The sequence below is a fragment of the Balearica regulorum genome, chromosome 13 (assembly GCF_011004875.1).
Source record: "Balearica regulorum gibbericeps isolate bBalReg1 chromosome 13, bBalReg1.pri, whole genome shotgun sequence".
Lineage (NCBI taxonomy): Eukaryota > Metazoa > Chordata > Aves > Gruiformes > Gruidae > Balearica > Balearica regulorum.
The window spans coordinates 17,801,646-17,818,039 of record NC_046196.1 but is presented as its reverse complement, the minus strand read 5'-3'; the positions used below and the strand labels follow the sequence as shown (position 1 = coordinate 17,818,039).

At 34.8% G+C, this 16,394-nt stretch overlaps 1 long non-coding RNA gene across 1 annotated transcript; it reads left to right on the top strand.

The window, feature by feature from the left end:
* Positions 1-3,263: 3,263 nt before the first annotated feature.
* On the top strand, positions 3,264-11,018 carry LOC142603709 (uncharacterized). The gene is made up of 3 exons (XR_012837607.1): positions 3,264-3,325; positions 5,146-5,219; positions 10,892-11,018. It is a non-coding gene; the product is annotated as an uncharacterized LOC142603709 (long non-coding RNA).
* Positions 11,019-16,394: the final 5,376 nt, after the last annotated feature.

Below are 16,394 nucleotides of genomic sequence, written 5' to 3'. Positions count from 1 at the left end.
CTCTCTGAGTGTTTGAATTGAAGGAACAAAAAAAATTCGCTTTTACTGTCAACCACCTACTTCAGTTCTTTTGAGATAATACTGGTAATAGTAAGGGGTTTTGCTATAGAACACAAGTTTAGCATGTTGACATGAAATTATCTGATATAGAAATAGGATTAACTTGTCGAAGAAGCCATCCTGCAGTCTCGACAACTTGGGAAGGAGTGTATCATGTGGGACAGGGGGTATGACTGGGACTGAGAGACGTAGCAGGGACCCTACCTATGTCCCAGTTGGATACAAGGCCAATGCTGAGATTCAGACACAATCACTTCACCTATTTTGCTTTCTCCTATCACAGAATATTCCCCCTTTTTTTGCTGGAGGTAGAATATTAATAATGAATATCCATTCTATAAGTCTATGTACTTTTTTTATGACATTTTGAGCTACATATTCATCGCTTTTTCTCTAGCTTTCCCTCAAATGTTTAAAGCATAATTTAAAAAGAGGTTATCGTGGTTTATATTTTGTGCAGTATGAGTTCTTAGCTTTCCTACTTTCCCCAAAGTTCTGTGTAATAACCTTCTATTTTCTTTTTTAAAATAAAAAACCTCATATCTCTATTATAAAGTTCATTAGTGCCAGTATCACAGAATGTACCAAAATAACTGACAGGTTTTAGTAGAGTGACTAAAGTACTTGGGTTTGGTTCGCTTTTTTTTCAATGATGATTCCTACATTTCGTTTTAATTGGAAAGGATGAAAGGGTTGAGACAAAATCTGATGTTCTGTTTCATGATTGTCTTTAGTTTTTACAAACTGTTCTGTGTTGTGCAGGATGTATTTCAGTTTGATTAAGTTTACAAATTGTCTGTGACCTCTGCATTAGCTGTTTCAGAAAGGTGCTCTTTGTTACGGACATCATTGAGAATTTAGTAGCCTAGCTGGAATGCCTGTACTACTCACGTGTTTTGTTATGGCCTCCAGCCATACCACCTCACCTCAGGCAGTGATCTTGTCAGAGTTCATAAGCTAACGGGTCACGCGAGATGAGTTGTGAATGGGATACCTGTAAGGAGGAATCACTTTACCCTCTGAGCTAGCATGGAACCCCTGACCTAGCACTTTGCTTTCAGATTTTCAGGTTTGCATGTAAACCAGAAACTAATTGTGACTTCTCATCATTAGAGATATTATTGGACTGTATGGAGCTGAGGCAGAGCTGCAGTTCATGGAACAGATGAACAATACTTGCCTGAAGTGTCCTGTAATATAACTGATTCCTTTTTTTTTTTTTTTTTTCCCCTAAAATGTTGCCCAGTTTAACAAATGCTATGATCCTCCTCAAAGAGGGTTTCGTATCAGTGCCGCCTCTATCTGTAACATCTCATTATTTCTGAAGTGCAGTGGAAGCATTTGGTTTAAATGCTTCTATGTTATTTTTTAAATGGCAAATTTTTATTTGGCACTTATTATTATACACATAATACCTAGTTCTTACAATGACTATAGTAAGGTAACAGATTGTCATATATAATGCAGATTATAACTGATAGCATGTGATCCTAAGCTTGGACAGTATGATGCAAAAATGACTTGAAATGTATTTATATTTCCATCTTCTTGTGACCAAGATCGGTTCTCAAATTATGAGTCAGAACAGCCTCAGCCTGCATGGTAAGAAAGAAGCCCATTCAAAAATGACCTTGGTATCTAATTGTACATAACATAACATAACATAACAGTAGCTAAGTAGTTCTATCTGCTGTTAAAACTACGTTATATGCTGCACTGCTGTTGATATTACCAGAGAAACTAAATCCAGCCCAGGATTTAGTGGCTGGGTCCATTTCAACATGTAGTTTTCTCTAACAACAATTGAGTACTTCTTTTCTCACTACACTTTGTTTCAGATTTTTTGATTAAAAATAAGTTATTTTGGATGCAACCTTTTTAGCTGAACAGGCATTTGATACCTGGATTTAAGAACCAACGAAATTTGGCTTGTTTTAACAAGAATTTATCTGATGCAGTGATATCTTTAGAGTGGAAGAAAAGGTATTGCTTAATTCTAAAGGTAGACTGTTTCTCATAACATCTTCATCCTAAGTTGAATATTTAATACACACAGTAGAAATTCTGTGCTATACCAAAACACTAAGTTATCTTCAATATTTTTGGTTTTAAGAGTAAACTTGCTGTCTTTAGTTCACATCTAATTATCAGCTTCCATTTTGGAAAGATAACACAAGAATAGACAAATGTGGTAAGACCCATATCGAGCACAGTCAGTTATATTAACAGCAATAACAAAGGCCAACAATAGTGCATTGATTGCTAGGGATTCTCAATAAGCTTTGAAAGAACTCCAGAACAATGAAAGCTTTTGCCTAATTAAAAGATTAAGAATCTAGAGCCAGATGCATTGGCAAGTTGTGGTTGGGTTTTTGCTGCATGCTTACTGACATGTGCAGTGATACATGCTTTTTATCTGTATAGCCATCAATTAGTTTATAAAAACGTATAGCCCATAACATGTTTTGGTTTAGCCTTCAATAGCGCATATCCTCCAGGTTTCTGAGAACATAATTAGCATATGCTTGCTCTTCAATATGTGCTTAAATATTTCACTGAATAAATGTGGGAATACTGAATGTGAAAATTAACACCAATGTTAGTGTTTTCTTAAGGTAAGTCCCTAATTATTATTACTTTTTAAGTAAATCAGTTTAATTTTTCAGAGGAAAAAAAAAAGGAGCAGCTGAAGATGCTTGCTGTTTGACATTTAATAAAAAAATTAATTAAGCTTGGCATGATTGTTTAAACATTGCTTAGGTTGCAATTCTGCTTTGAAGTATTATCTTAGAGAAACATTATGATAGTGGTTATCATAACATCTAGTTATCTCTCTCAAAGGATCCCTGAAAATAATTAAGAAGTACTATTTTAGAAAATAAATGTAGAATGTTTTTCTTATTCATATTTTAGCTCTGGAAATATTTCTTTTCTACTGGACTACTAGCAAATTTTTGTTCCTCATAAATATTGTGTTAAAATAGTAAGAGAGATAAGATTTCAATAATACAAAAAATGTAGGGTCAGCAAATGCTACTTGCTGCACACTTCATTTCAAGAGCTTGAGTCTCTTGGATCAGAGTCTAAAATCTGTCTTCTGTTTGATTAATTTATTTTTTTTTTAAATTTTTTTTTTCTTTCCTTCCAGGAAGGCCAGCCTTACTACACATTAGAATCAATTCTGATTCCACAAAAGCAAGGAATGAAGACTGTATCCCCAAAGGACTACCTAATATTTGCATACCCTGAAAAGTAGGGTTACAAAGTGAGTCAACCTTTTAATCTGCCCAGTAATCACAACTAGGTTAATGTCTGGTTTTGTTCAACTCACACACTTGCATATCCATACCCATTTTGCACAGAATATACAGACATATGGCTTTTTAAAATAAAATTGAATTGGTTCTTTACAGTGAACAGATTCATGTTGTCTTCTGCAAAATTTTCAGATTTCCACTATAAGCACGTTCTTCTTTTTTTTAAAGGGGATGATAATAATTTTACAAATAAGTAAGACTTATATATCATTCATTCATCTTCTCAGTCCTATTTCCCTAATTGTAAAAACTTTGGTCTTTTTTCTTTTCTAAATTTTCAGAAAAATAATAGCTTTGTGTGTGTGTATTACTTAAAACTTAAATTGAAGATGTGCATACCTCCCATTTCATTGATATTGTTAAAGGAGCCTGAAGGTTAAGGAGGGACATGTGAAGTTCTAGCCATACACTGAAAGTGGAAGGTAGTGCTTCACCACTCTTAACAAATTCAGTTCTTTTAAGAAGAGGTATTATTTATTTTCATTTCTATTTTAAGTGTGACAGAAGTGATAATAATTTTAATACAACAGATTAGACTTTTTTTTTTCCAATGGTTGGCAAAGTCTTCAAACTGTTTAGTCCTCCAGCTTAATATCTCTCCACACTGTGATGGCAACAGGAGAATGTATTGGTATGATGTTTTAATAAATTTCCATACTTCTTTAATTTCCTATAATAACTTTAAGTAATTTTTTGGCATACAGTTAACAGCATCTCAGTAGAATGAACAGAGATTAACACTACTTTCTCAAATCCACTCTCTGTAGTCTCAGAAAATGTCACTGTGCCAGTTAACTTTGAATATGCGATTAATACTTTTGTTTCTAATGCTTTCAGGTTCTAAACTGTCTCTTAAAAGAAATTTTGCATTTTAGATCAGAATATGCACTATTTCTGAAGTGACAATAATTACGTAATTATAATTTACACCAGAAGGGTCACAAGGACTTTAAGAAAACTCATAAAACTATTTTAAGTAGTTAATATTTAGTTTAAATATCAATAGTTTCCTTCGTATCTAAATCTTAAAATCTAACGATTAATTTCATTGCAAAATTTCAGACTTTCTCCTAGAGGAAAATTAATTTTTTTAGAATGAAGTTGACTTATCTAGATATTTGTTTAGCTGCTTTGTGGTAAAAAATGCTGCATATCACTAATTAGATTTTGAAGATGATAAAAATCTGGTAACCTGAGTATTTACTTTTATATGTAATGAACAGAGTGCATCAACTTGGATACACTTTGAAGAATATTAGGCACTCTAAAATTGTCTAGCTTGTACTATTTTTTAAACCTGTTTATGAAAAAGGGCGGGGGGGGGAAGTTAACAATTATATTGAAGGTATTAAAAAAAAACAACCCAAAACCCAAACCCACAACCAATAATTCTAAACCACAGGAAATTCTTATGCTGATAATTTTTTCCTGGTGTGTAGATAGTGTTCTAATACTTTTGCTACATTTTACTCCAAAACAGTGGAAAACCTGCATCTCTATGAAATTTCATTCTGATCTTCATATAAACAACAAATTACTAATTAATTTCTAGCAACTGGGCTAGGTTTGTACAGCAACTTGTTTTACTGAATAATCTAGTTCCTGTTTGTCGAATTAATGTCATCTCATGCTTTTAAATGATAATTCATAATATTTGTGTAAGTACAATTTTTATTATAACAAATGGATCAAACAACAAATTATAACAAATGTTATAACAAATGGATTTTGTACTAAGTGGTTTTTTCTATTGTCATTTTTTTCTTAGTTCATACCACTTGGACTACTCATTAGAGTTTGGAGGGCTGACATCGTGGAAAATGTATCTGTGATATCTTTCATGTAAATAAGTTATAGAGGGATTAAGCATTTTTTATCAAGCCTCAGTTATTCTGAGCATGTCAGCTCTTGAATGCCCCTGCTGAAGTTTACTTGCATTGCTAAATTTAAGCACAAAATTTGTAGAAATCAGCTCAGAGTATGCAGAACCTTGCAAAGCTGGTCTCTTTGAAATATGTCCAAATAGATATTCAAATCAGTATTACAACATAAATCAGAAAGGGTTTCCACGTTTTACAGTGTACTTCATATGACAAGAATATTTCCTCTCAGATATAATTCTGTTTCAAAGCGTGAAAATCTTCAACTTGACGGTACTTGATGGCAAAAGAATGTTAACTGAAGTGTGGCATAATGCTGTTGCTTGTTCACATTCAAATTTAAAATAGTAAAAAACCAAACCAAAACAAAAAAAACGAGTGGAGGAGAGAGAACTATCACATGGTTTATCCACTAAAACAATTTCAAATTGCAAGCCCAAATTTATTCATGATGTTAGTGCCATAACAGCCAAAGTGATTTTATCCCTGCTGCTTTCTTCCATGGGCGTTGCTGTCAAAGGTTTCCAATCACCTTGGTTAATTGATTCCATGTGCCAAAAGTCATTATCCTAAGTTCCACGCTGACTGCAGCAAGACTGAAACTTTGGAATCTGTGCAGCTATGATGTCATAAGGGAGTCATTAATGTAAGAGTGTCTTATATGGAGGCCTGAAGGCCCATGCCAATTAATCCCATTCCCAAGTGAAAGGTATCAATTTAATCATTCTGATGGGAGGCCTGTCAGAAATGTAATTGTCCACTGAAAGTACAAATGTGTAAATGGACATCCCAGCAAAAAGCAGCGATCTTTCAAAGTAACATTTTACATTATTCAGATCATTCCGCTTGTTTTCCTCCTCCTCTTGCCCCCAGCCCGAGTCTGTTATTGATATAAAGGTTGAAGCTCAGGCAGCTTAACTGTTATGTGGAATGACCTTTACTTTTAATATTAATATATTATTGTAAAGTCTATGAGACTCATAAATGCAATTTTAGAATTCATATGAAATGCCATGTGCTGAACCTATTGCAACTTTTCCTCTAGTCCTGTGGCAGGTTGCAAACTATGCGAATTAATATGCATCATATTCTTTCCCCTTTATTTACTTAGAGAGGTTTGCCGAGCAACTTTATCAAGAGTAACATTATCAAGAGCTTTCCTGCAAGCTTCTTTATCATATTCACATCCGTGTCTGCTCGACACTTGTCACTGTCAATCAAATCGCAATAATACGCAGATGATTTGCTCATTTGGTTTAATAAAATCTCTCTGCTTATTTGCACTGCAGTCATTATGCCACATAATTGCTCTGCCGCTGAGGTGAAAGGCAGCCAGTTGCCTGGGGGATAAGAAGAGACTATTGCTATATGAAGGATTTGTTTCTTTGCCTCTGTCTCTCCCTAGTCACTCATATCCCTAAAATTAATATTGTATTTGAATCCAGTCCTGCTATTCTTATGCAGGCTAACACTGTTATTACTTATTATTTGGATGTGAAGTCATTTATTTTTAGTTTTGATGTCCAAGCTGTCAAGCTAAATTTCATTGTGTACTGCCACATACAATTTTTAACTGCCATTTAAACTCGATTCAAAATCCAAATTATGAAGAGAACATGTTCAAAGGAATGGGCTGACAGGAAGTATAGCTACAATTTTTATTTCCCAGGAAATCAAAGTATGGATCTTGTTATTGTTCTGTGGTGGAGGTATGTGCAGTTTTCATACTTCATAATCTTTTTTGTATTGGCTGGACACTGTGATTCAGAAACAGAAAAAAGGGGGCTATTTATGCATATGAGCAGCCCTTAGGGCACAAAACAAAGGCATTCACTTCCAGAAATGATATAGCACAGAACTAGCTCAACTTACTGTTGTAAATTCGTGAATGATTTGTACTCCATTTTCCAGTAGATTCTACTATGATGGATGGTGGAAGTAAAAATGAGGAATCTATCTGTGTAACACAAACCTTAGCTCCTTCACTGCATAGTTAATATAGCAGTTACTGCCACGTAATAATAATCATGATCCCCTATTTTGGGGGTGATGCCATCTCAGGGGCATACTCATTAGGAGCCTAAAATACTTCTATTTTAAATATATTCCAAACAGTGAGTACTTAATGGTTTCTTTTCAAGAAAATGAAAAACCGGTCTAAAATTGCCGATGAGAGAACATGTGTATCTTCAGCTTCCCTCTTTTTATTCAAAGTCCTGCACTGAGCTGAACTGGAACTCTGTTGCTAGGTCAGAGGAAGTACTAATATTTTAAGGCAGTTGAACTTGAGGACTTATTTCTATTTGTATAAGCTCAATCTAATAGTATTTAGATATAGAGTGATTAGTCATAATATTAACATGGGAATAGTTTCTTTAGCTGCCTGAATTCAGAAAGTCCACATTTAAATCGAACAGCCTATTAACTTTTGGAAGTCCAAAAAAGGACTAAGTCGTCACCTCCAGCCTTTGTGGTCGGCTATTCCATTTCATCCAGTCAATGTGATATTGAGCCCTGTAGCTAGATAAAACAAATTTATACTGTGAGATATTCAAACTCACTTTGAAGAAATCAAAGGATATAAAATAACTCCTTTCAGTAGTTAGATTAAGTGGTTAATCATTCTCACTATTAAAATATTTACTGAATGTCTTGTTTGAAATTGGTTCTTGTTATGGCTCTCCACACTAGATTAAAAAGATATTTATCTCCCAGCATTTTCTCTCTGTTTTCTTTCGTCTTGTAATTGAGTTCTTTCTCAGTAGTTGTTAGCAAAATTAACATATCCCTTAACATGGCATTTCACTAGCTTTTTATGTGTACATGGCTCTTTGGTTTTATCACAAGTAATGACGTCATATATCTTAGCAGTGTTTGGTATAACGTTAATCTTTATTTTGGGGGGGGGGGGTAGAGGGGCATAGCAGTTGTAATGGGCAGCTAATATTGAGCTTTTTTAGTTCTGAGGGGGGTTTTTTTTAATATAAGAAAGGACTGCATTTCTGTAATTCTGTGGTTTCTTTTTTTCTTCACTGTATCATTTAGTATTTAGTTTGTATTTTTGTTTGACTGAGCATACCTATGAAGCAGTTGTGATCACTCTTTGACTATGTGTCTTGATCATTTACCACTGTGGAATGGATCAAACATTTGTATTATCCAAGTATGCTTGTAATTTTTATTTCCTAGGGAAAAATGTATTAGGTCTGTTATCAACCCAGCAGTGGGACCTCTCATACTAAGTTAGGTTATGATATAAAATATTGTAAATCTGACAGTCTGTGCAATGGACTATGTGCTGCAGTGTAGTACAGAGATACCCAAACATGAAATGTGGGGTGTAGGTAGAAGCACACTCTAGCTAGATGCCACAACTTGACTTGCCTAGGCTGCTTCTACTTCATAAACGATCTTGAGTGCTCCCCTTCTACACTGCACATAGCAGTGTAGATTTATTCCAACTCAGAACTCTCATTATCCTTCTTGAATAGTAAAATGTTCACCAAAGGAAATTGGTAAAAGCATATAAATTTCCTTCCGGTACTTAAACACCTATAGATGAAGATCTAGTGAGCAGGAAAGGGAGATGACAGGTTTTTCTCTTAAGGTTGTGACTATTAAAGATCTTTTCACCAGTCTGCATGGCTGTTAAGAGTGTACATGGCTCTTTTTTTTTTTTTTTTTTTCCTGTAGAGTACAGTTCCTCATCCTGTCCTCTTCCATAATTTACCTTTGCTTTCATATTGTGTTCTGACCGAAATAGGTGTTCACTACAGACCAGGTGTTGCTACTACTACACAGTAGCCTATATAGACAGATCATGAAACTGAAGGTCTTGTGAGGGTGATCAAGTAGAGGAACAGGTTGCTCAGAAAGGCTGCAGTCTCTCTCCATTTTGGGAGATATTCAAAACCCAGCTGGATGTGGTCCTGAACAATGTGCTCCAGCTGGCCCTTCTCTGAGCAGGGGGCCTGGACCAGACAATCTCCAGAGGACCCTTCCTACCTCATCCTTTCTGTGATTCAACGAGGTAGAAGTGCCATATGACTTGTAAAATTTCCTTGATATAAAGATGTAATATTATTTATTGTCATAGTTTGGTAAAGAATAATTTTATAGTGAGACCAAAATATTAATCTGCATTACCAGTTGTAAAGAACTTCATTTACCTGATTGCTTGTTTGTTTTGTTTGCAGTTTTTTTGGTGGTTTTTTTTTTTTTTTTTCATTTCTGGGTTTGGGGTTTTGTTTGTTCATTTTTTAGGAGGGCATTGTTTTTAAAAAATACAGATCTACTTTGCTAATTCTAGGCCCGACCAATTCCATGCCATTTTAGTGAATACAAGCACATTCAAAATATTTTCTGCTAATGAAATGGTAGGTAGGTTTTAAACCAGATTTTTAAAGAAGCCAGTCATAGAAAACTTCAACACCAAGCCCTAAAGATTGTTTTGAAACAAAATCTTCAAATTAATCGCAAAAAACACTCAGAGAGGAAGGAAGGAGAGTTTCATTTTCCTGTCCTTATGGTGGTTGTTGATCTTTTCTAATCTCTAATATTAAAAAGATCTTAATTCTAAATAGGCTTATTTTGTCATGGTGGCTGATTTGGCTTTATGAAATGTAATGAGTGTTTGGAAGAGATGTTAACTATTGTATGCTTAATGGTTTTCTCACAATGGAAGTCCAGCTGTTGTGTTACTATTGTTTAAATGTTGGCTCACTTTCTCCATTTTGTATACAATCTGTTGCATGTTTCTTTTTAAGAGCGTGCTTATGCAGTTTACAATGGGAAGTAGCAACAGCCTTAAAAAGAAATTGTTGCCTATATTTTTTGTAGAGATATCTTAGTTTCAAACAAATTGTTTTTAGAAGTTGATAGGATATTGAATCGTGTATTGCAGAAAATGAAAATAATATGAGTTCTTCTAAAAAAAACAGTGCTTAGCTTGGTGTGCAGCTACCATAATTACTTAAATTAGGTATTGGTGTGTTTGGATTAGCACTCTATGCGTACGTGTCCAGACTTGTGCATATGCCTACACATAGACTGAGGCTGCCATAAATTAAAGATGATGGGGAATTTTCCTCCAGCCCAAATACCCAAAGCACCTGTCTGTGTTCAAAACTTTGGTGGATAAGATTTTCAGAGGTACTGAAAAAGAAAAATTAATTTATAATTACACAGTCTGTACTGAAATAATGAAAAGTAATTCAATTATGGCAGTAGCTCTTTGCTTGGCTATTGAATAAGTTACTTGACATTTTTCAGCAATATGCTCTACTATAAATTGGAAAAGATAGATGAAATAACGCAGAAAATACTGCATCAGGGAACATTCTATCCAGGATTTTCATAACAGAGAGAGATCTAATATTATACTTTGCTATTAATTAACATTAGAGTTACTATCTGAAAGAAGGTGTTTAAATTCTGCAAAATGAGACATGATTATCTTCATATAGTCTCTTTCTCATAATCTTCATTTTCCAAAGGCATCACAGAACCTTATATTTGCAAAGCGGAAATTATTAAGGATAATTAAGATGAACGTTTTATTTGATAGAGGAATTCTCATGATGTTTGGAAATACTCAGTTTAAATCTAATCTCAGTTCACACTCTTGCTTTTTAGAATGCTGTGCTGCGTAATAAAGGAAAACCACAAACAGCCAAGCCATGTTTCGAAACTGCAGAGACACTACTTGTGTCGTTTGAAAAAGAAAAATGAAACTTCCCAACATCTTGTGGTTTTGGTTACTGTCAAATGGATAGAAGGTAGGACTGAATGAAATGAGAATGACAGTCCCTTGAGGAAAGAACTGATTGAGAGGTACAAATTTACACTAACCTACAAATAAAAGGTTGCAGATGGCATAGAAAGCTACCAAAAAATCCAGCTAAAAAATAAAAGACTTGAAGCAGATGTGGACAGAGATGTTCTATTGAAGATTTTTTTTTTTTCCAACGTAAGTACTTATTCATAGATGAAGTATCTCAACTGAAATCTTGTTGAAGTTCATGGGAATTTTGTCAATACTTTTAATTGGTCTGTAATATCCCTAAAACATTAATTTCTGACTCATCAGATTGGTTGTGAATAGTCAGAATTGGGAGGCAGACTGAAGTTTCTAATCTTGGTAGTGATGCAGTAGAAGCTAACAATAACCTTATTTGACTTTAAGTTGCTTCCTACTGAGCAGGTATTTGATGTTCTTTTTTCTGAGGCTCTTCAGCTGTAACTGAAGACAGCCAGATGCTGAATCCAATTACATTTCCAAGATAGTCGCCTGAGTCAGTGTTCTCCTTGCTTCTCTATTGCTTATTGCAAGGGATCAATACGGAGTGGAACCAAAATGTTCCTCTATTTTCCCACACCATCCATCAGCTCTGCTTGTGTTGGCTAGAAATTTGAGAACAGATCTGAGACATGACCAGCTCCTACATGCCTGTTTCCATTGGAAGAATGACTGTACCACATCTACCCCAAACCTCAGGATGCACAGGCTGTGGGAAAATGCTAGGCTGCTAGTGTTTTATTTCTCTTTGGGTTCAGTCTAGCTTTAGAAAGAGCAAAATGTAGTAATTTTTTTCTTTATATACTGTCTATAGTATTTCTGTTTAGTTCAAGCCAGAAATGTATATATATTTCTATATATGTAGGACATTCCACATTATTTCTCTATGTATCAGATCCTGCTAATTCTTACTGATGTGTTGTGCAGCAGAGAGCCCTAAATCATCTCTGTTTGGGATTGTATTAGTTGAGCTAGGCAGGCACAGTCTTTGGTGGCTTTTCATAGCTATTTCCCATTGAATGTGATAGCTTCCTTTGCATATTCACCCTCTCTCTCCAGTCTTTACTCTTCATATTCAGTTCTTTGATCAGTCATACACTAAGTTTTTTAAATATGCAGCTTTTTAAAATTACCAACCACTTACATACCTGCTTAATATGTCACTTTACCAGGAAAGTAATAAGAAGATGAAAGGAGGAAAGTGACTTTTGTGTAGAAATCTGGCTCAAGGTGTGAGTGGGAAAAAAAATAGTCCTACTTTATTATGTCTTATCATCTCTGAAATTATGTAGGTATTTTTCAGTCAACAAATTAATTTTCAGATGGAAAATCACAGTTATGAATTGGTTTTGGTCTGCCTTTCACTCATCATATCATACCATTACAGCAAAAACTGGAGTTCATAATGATATTGTGGAAACTGCTGATCAAAGGTTGTTTACATGGACTGTGTTCACTGATTTGCCAAAGTTGTCTCATACAGATGCACTTTAATGACTATTCTCTGCAAAACTGATTTTTTTAAAAAGATTCTTTAATCTGATTACTCTGTAATCTTAGTTATTCTTGAGAATATAAGATCACATACATATTTCTTTGAAAGTGTGTTTTACATGATTATGATTCCAAATGTTCCATGAAAGGAAGGTATTGCAAAAAATAATAATAAAAAACCTTATTCATAAGGAAATAGTAGTTACAGCTGTAAGTCTAATTAACAGCTTATGAAAAATCATCAAAGAATGGCTGTAAAAATCTAAAATGAGGAATTTTAATTCATCAGTAGACATATGTAGGTGAGAATTAAATATAGGCTCTTACTCTGAAAATGTCTCTATATAAATAAGTTGTATGGATTTGTAGTTTTTAGGTTAATTTTACATGTTAGCATTTACATGGCAGAGATTTTGATACCCATGGAACATATTTTCAAAATGTGTGACAAAAAAATCAAGTGCTTCTCAACCACTTATCTTTTCCGGGATATTTTACCCTATAAGCAAGTATTCTCCTAAGTAGGAAAACAGTGCAATTGGGATCTAGGACTTCTTTTGTGGGTTTTATTCTGACATTATAAGCCTGTAGTCAGACTCAAGTATCCAATGGTTTGGTTTTTTTTTTTAAATTTATTGATGAAATAGTTCTTCTTCTCCTCAAAATGGAGAATTACTTCCAAAATCATACTGTGCAGAATCAAAAGTCATCTTAGAACAGTAGTTCTCACCATTCAAATAAAAGCTACTAGGAAAGCAAATAAAAAAAAAAGTACTTTAAATCAGTTTTAGAAGTTTCACGGTTCTGAATTCTGCACAGTTGGACTCACGATAATTAAGGCTTCTAGCTCATAAATTAAGGAATCTGAAATACATTCAGATTTAAATGTTTAATGTAGTTTTTCCACAACATGAGGTGTTGAAGAAAGCATAGTTTGAAGGCTATGGTGTGATCTTTAGTTAGTCATTGATAGCTTCTACTGTTTGGGAGCCATTAATACAGCCAATCCCTCACGTTGTTAAATACATTGACAGCCATGCAAAGATAGAAACATCTCAATATTATATACATATGTATTCTTTTTTATATGAAGTGAGTCCAGGAAGATAGGAGGCTTCCTATGGGGAATAAATAAACTTAGTATTTCTGACCCTCTGTTATAATAGTGAGTTTGCAGTTGAAGATTTACCCTGTTGCTCTGAGCAGAGACCAACAGTAGATCCTGTGATTCTACCCTAAGAACTAAGTAACAACTTTTGATGATGCAGTTAGCCCTGTTTTGCCTTATCTCTTCCACAGGGAAAATAAATGTGCAGTCAAAAGCATTTTGATGTTAGTGCATCTATAGCTACGTCCATTCTAGCAATTTCATTGTAGTAAAAACATTAGGAAAAATAAGTACAACATCTTTAAATGACAATACTATAAGAAAAAGTTTTCAGCTTATGCTTGGTTTTAAGAAACTAGAGAAATATCTCACTGTTAAGTGTAAGCTAGAAGGCGGGTTTGTATTTGATTTGCTGTTTGTTTCCAATCTTGTTCCTAAAAACCCTGAACTTCTAATTAATCTTTACTAATTTTGATCTTTTCTTTCTCATACTTTGTTAACAGGCTTGTCTTACACTAAGGTAAATCTGGGTGAAACTGAGAAAAAAAGTGCCTTCTTTCAAATGCAGATGGAGCGGTGTGCCAAAGCAGCTCCAGGGACCCATATCCTGGCACATGTAATGGGAACCATGCATCTGGACAGCATTTTCTGTCAAGCTATGAAGGCCTGTATGGGAACTAGCATTTTGGGTAACAAGTTTCAGGGAGGACTTCCCAAATCAAATACCTTTCTGGCATATACCTGGCATTACCTAGCAAAAAGGGTCAGAGACATTCAACATTTCTTACCAGAAAATATCAATTCCAAACAGTTTACCCAGATATTGTTTGTACTACTGTCCTTTGTAATGATGAGAGAACTGTGACATGATATATTCCTCCTTATGGGCAACTTCCATTTGTTGTGCACTATAAATTAACCTCCTTCCATTTACTGCTTCATAGATGTATTTAAAATGAAAATACCCATTTTAAAATATTCTAGTATGTTTACCAACATATTTTAGGGATCTGATAATTTCTCTCTCCTGGTTCATTGAAAGGATATGTCCTATTATCAGCAATTCCACATTCACCATTCAGTAATTATGCAAATAGAGACCAGCATGGAGAAATTTAAAATAATCCCTGCATCAGAGAGTACACCATTTTCACAAAGGTTAAAAAAATGTTTCTAAATTGACTACTTGACTGCTTTTATTTTTACTTAAATCGTTCTATAAAGTGTTGATAGTATGTTCTTCTAGTATGCAAATCACTTGAAAGTACAAAAACAGATGTTTGGGGTTCAGGTTTTTAACCATGTTTGTAATTCTGCTTTTTAGCTTTGAAAAAAGAGAAAATATCATCTTTCCCCTTTGCATTTTCAGAGAGAAAAAGTCATGTTAATATCGATAGTTACCAAGTAAGGTAATGTTGGGTGTAGTTATATAGGTTATTTTTCAAAATTCATTTATTAGTCTCCCTATAGAACTACTGAGGACTTCAGTGGGAGATAAGCATGCATGTTTGCACTAGGCCTGATCATTTCTTTTTGTCATACAGCATATATTGTGTTTGAGTCGATGAAGTGTTGCTGTCAGCCTCTGCCTATGGGTACAATACGTGACTGGAACAGCTGCAGACCACCATCTAGTGGTGCCGGGCATTCCCCCCAGCTAATTCAAGTCATCGCTTAGCTGCCCTCCCATCTCTTCAGTTCAGATTACTTCTCAGAACTCCTGCCACTGCAAGGTGAAATTCTGGCCCAGATTAAGTCAGTCAGAGCTATCGAGAGTCTTTGCATGCCGAACAGTTAAGTGTAATGTTGAATATGCCTTAAAGGATATGACCATCGCACTCTTCCTTCTTCCACAGAGATGTAGGTGCGTGCTTGGCAATTTTAGGGTTTGGATTATGAGTATATACGGGTTTGGGGTATGAATGATTGTGAAATATCTTGGCTACTGCTTTCTTCCTATGCTAGCCTAAAAGCATTGTTTTAAATGAAATGCCTTACTGTATTTACACTTCTGGGTGAAACAGATATAAAGTATCTAAAGGTAGAGGGAAAAAAATTATCGAAAGGTTATTTAGACTTGCATTAATCGTATAATATTTTCTACAGGCACCAAGCCATAGGGAAAGAAACCTTTCATAAGGTAAGCAATGTACAAAAAAGCATCTAGGCCAGATTATTCTCTTATGGTCAAAATACAAAGATTTTCTTAAGTCAAATTCATTCAGATCTGGTATGACTAAGAAGGGAATCTAAGCTACCATGTAAACTTTTGAGGCTCTGTATTTTAGTTCAGCTTGCAGGTCAACTTTCTGCATTCCTCTTCAAAGTCATTATGTTTAAGTTTAGCTATTCAAGTGTTATTGATTTACCAGCATGTAAAGATATATTTATGTAACTTTCCTGATGTCTAAAGCTCACCTGAGGACTTCTACTCGGATGGGCTTTGGGTTTCAGAAGCAAAAGGAATAGATTTTATTACACTGCAGCTGTACAAATCAGTACTGCTACGTGAAGTTTACGCATATACCAAAAGATTTACTATTGCATTTTACTGAAAGCCATGTTTTCAGATTTCCTCACCTCATCATACACAGGACAAAATGATGCAACAAATCCAGGGACCTAAAGCAAGAGTGCTGTGGTATTTTAGGAAAACATTTAGCATCATTTGAGCACAGAGACGCTATTTGAAGTGATGACCTTGCAGCAGATTGCAAACAGATTCCGTTTCTGGATTC